This window comes from Arachis ipaensis, chromosome B9 (genome assembly GCF_059453495.1).
Source record: "Arachis ipaensis isolate K30076 ecotype BB chromosome B9, ASM5945349v1, whole genome shotgun sequence".
Taxonomy (NCBI): Eukaryota; Viridiplantae; Streptophyta; class Magnoliopsida; order Fabales; family Fabaceae; genus Arachis; species Arachis ipaensis.
The window spans coordinates 58,714,684-58,718,798 of NC_142444.1; positions in this window are offsets into that span (position 1 = coordinate 58,714,684).

Below are 4,115 nucleotides of genomic sequence, written 5' to 3' on the forward strand. Positions count from 1 at the left end.
ACAGTAGTAATTGCATTAATCTATTGAAACACAGCAGAGCTCCTCACCCCCACCTATGGGGTTTAGAGACTCATGTCGTAGAAGATACAATATGAAGTGTAAAATGTCATGAGTTCTAAATGAATCTCTAAAAGTAGTTTTTATACTAAACTAGTAACTTAGGGTTACAGAAAATGAGTAACTAGGTGCGGATAGTGCAGAATTCCACTTCCGGGGCCCACTTGGTGAGTGTTTGGGCTGAGCTTTCAAGCTTCCACGTGCATATGCCTCATATTGGAGTTAAACGCCACCCTGGGTGCCAAAATGGGCGTTTAACGTCGAAAAGTATGCCAGTTCTGGCGTTTTACGCCAGAAAGTTTTTGGCTGGCTTTTAACGCCAGTTTGGGCCATCAAATCTCGGGCAAAGTATGGACTATTATATATTGCTGGAAAGCGCAAGATGTCTACTTTCGAACGCAATTAAGAGAGCTCCGATTGGGTATCTGTAGTTCTAGAAAATCCATTTAGAGTGCAGAAGGGTCAGAATCCAACAGCATCTGTAGTCCTTTCTCAGCCTCTGAATTAGATTTTTGCTCAGGTCCCTCAATTTCAGCCAGAAAATACCTGAAATTATAGAAAAATACACAAAATTATAGCAAAGCCTAGAAATATGATTTTTGAATAAAAACTAATAAAAATATAATAAAAAGTAACTAAAATATACTAAAAACTACCTAAAAACAATGCCAAAAAGGGTATAAATTATCCGCTCATCAAAAGACAAGTAAACTTGTAAGAAGATAGCTCATGAAAGCAGGGAACATAGAATCAAGAATTGAACCCTTACTGGTAGTGTATATCACTCTAGTCGCTCAAGTGTCTAGGGTTAATCACTCTACTCTTCTCTAGTCATGCTTTCTAGATTTTGTTCTTTATCTAACCAATCAACAAAAATTTAGTATACCAATGCAAACATCATAAGGTCTTTTCAAGGTTGTAATGGGGCTCAGGTGAGGGTAAGGATATATGTATGACCAAGTGAGCTATAATATGAATCTTTGACTAACCTAAATTCTTACCTAAACACACATACACTCTATGTAATTCTAAATTCATGCCTAGCTACCCACAATTCCCACTTTTGTATCACATACTCATGTAACAAATATTTCTTTAGTTTTACCACATGTGCGTTGATCTTTCATTAAACTTAGAATTGGGGTAATTTTGTCCCCTTATTTATCTATTTACTTAATTATTTGAATTTTTTATTAAAAATATAAAAGTAAACATAACATATCAATGCACATGGATTTTTAATTTTTCTGGTCTCACATGAGTAAGTACCCAAATTTCCAATACTTTTGTCTATAAAACATAGCACACTTTCATCAACCCAAGTTTCCACAGTTCCCCACACTTAATTAACACACAATCTCTATCTTAAGCTAACCAAAGATTCATTTGGGGTAATTAATTGTTTTTCTGCTTAAGGCTAGTGATGTGGTAAAATATAGAACAAAAGGGGATTAAAAGGCTCAAAGTGGCAAACAAAGGTAATTGAAAGGGTAGGCTATTTGGGATAAGTGAGCTAATAGCAAATGATGGCCTCAATCATATGCAAGCATGTAAATACACTAAACAATGGACATATAGAATGGAACAAAATATAGATTACAATCATAGAGAAGGGAACACACAAGAATAAAATATTATGGTTAAATAATGTAACCATGTACTTAAGCTCAAATCTCACAAGTTGTGTGTTCTTAGCTATAATTCATGTTCCAGATTACAGTCTTCAAACAAGCTTAACACAAATTTTCAATTTAAATTAGTGAAATGTTATAAAAAGAGTCTTGAAAAGAAACTCATTACTTTAACCAAGCAAAACATACATGCAAACAATTATTATCATGCAATCTATCCTAGCAAAACATACATGCAAACAATTATTATCATGCAATCTATCCTATCTAATCAAAAGAAAAAGTCAAATGTTGTGTTAGGAGAGAAAAGTTATCTCCGGAAATCAAGGACTGACCTCCCCATACTTAAGGCTTGGCACGGTCCTCCGTGCCATCAGTAAGGAGCAAGGGGGCTGAAAGCGTCGCCTCCAGTGTCTGGTTTGCCTTACCTGTGCTACTAGATGAAGGGGAGTCTGGGGTGTCCTTTGGTTCTGGCTATGAAGTCCTTCAGATAGTTATATCTGCGCTTGTTACGGCGCTCCATTTGCTCCATTCACCGGTCTTGCCGGTCGAACCTCTCAAGGATCTGAAGGAACATCTGATGGATGGATGGTGCTTGTGGTGTGGATGGTGGTGGAGTAGAAGAAGGAAGAGTATCAAAGATGGACCAGTAGGCTGGCTCGCAGAGGGAACTGGCAGCCTGATGTACTTCTCATTCAGGACATACTGTTCGGCCCTAGGGATCATGACCTTCGTGTCGCCTGCCCAAGAGGACACACCTGCCGCTGAGACTAAATCTGAGACCAAGGCGGGGAAAGGCAGATTACCTGCTATCTATACGTGTCTCATGGCTTGCCGGATGTGTCGAGGCAGGTTGAGGGGTTGCTTTGTCAGGATGCACCAGATGAGGACAGCCATGTCTGCTGTGAAGGTCGACTCGTGAGTGCTCAGAAAGATATAGTGGGACATAATTTGTGCCCACACGCGAGCCTCCAGGGTGAGTGACTGGGCTGAGATGCTCTTGGGTTTTGAACGATGCTACCCGTAGATCCACTTGCTGCCAGGTTGCGCTATAACTCTAAGTACGCTATCCCAGTTGAACTGATACATCTGGCACTTATGAGATGCTTCTTGATATGCATCCCATCCTTCTGGACTAGGTAGAGGGTCCAGTGCTCTCTGTATGGCACTTTTGGAGATAGAGACCTGATGCTGACGAACGTAGACAGTCGGCAGAGTAGGCGAGTGAAAGTTGGAGTAGAATTCAACTACCCATGATAAGTTAGCCTCTCGCGGCTGCCTCTTCAAAAATTCCCACTGTCTCCTCTCAATTCGGGGCTCCACAAAATCAACAAAATGTGTTGGGACAATGAGCAGATGCTCATTGTTATAGTTCCTCTCGGCTAGGATGGGGAACATCTGTTCGCAATAACGGTTAGCAAACCGTGTGGAGTCTCAGGCGAAAAAAGCTCTCTGTGATTCATCAACTTTAATGATCATCTTCACCCGCTTTGTTGGCAGCTTGACACTGGTAGATGGAAGTGCTTTTTCCAGTATTCTCTTGGTTTCTCTCCTTGCTGGTGTCTTGTCAATGGCCTTCTCTTTTCCTTTCTTGGTACCCATGCCTAAGGAAGAAGAAAAAGGAAGAGTGTGAAATATAGATAACTAAAACCGAAAGGGAGAAAAGTCCAAGTGATAATGAATGCCAAAGGAAAGATGATAGCTCAAATACATAGTAGCTACAACATGTAGGTAAGACATCAATTAAGATCAAGAAGGTAATTCATAATTAAATAGATGCAAGAGTAAAGGCATGCAAGGAATAGGCATGATAAGCATAACTCAAGCATCAATTAATAAATGTGCCAATATAGAGAGTATTTGTATGATGACAATTGTGAATGATAATTCCAAATACATGTGGAGAGCAAGTGTGGTGAAAAAGAGGCATTCAGGTAAAAGAGTAAAACAAAATAGAGTTCAAGATGCCATAAGTGCTTTATCACAAACACTTGGTGTGCAAGTTGGAATAGGAATGAAGATAATATAATCCAAATATATATGAGAGCCAATTTAAAATATCAATTGTCAAATCACTCCATAGAATATCCACAAGCTTTAATATAGTAAGGTAATACCCCAAATAAAACTTCCAATACCAACATAAGAATGAAAGAAAAGAAAAAGAAACCATGGATATTGAAACTAAAAGAAAAATAGAGAAGAAAGAAGCATAAATAAATGCAATAATGAAAGAGTAGATAGTAGGAAGAAAAGAAACCTAATGAAGTGGATGAAGAAGGAAAGAAGAAAGTAATAGATATGAAGAAAGGATAAGGAATAAGGAAGAAAGAAGAAGAAATAATTAGGATTTGAAAAGAATTAGGATTAGGGGAGAGGTGATTTGAAATCAGGCGCTGAGGTGGTTTAATTGTGCGCCGCATGCGA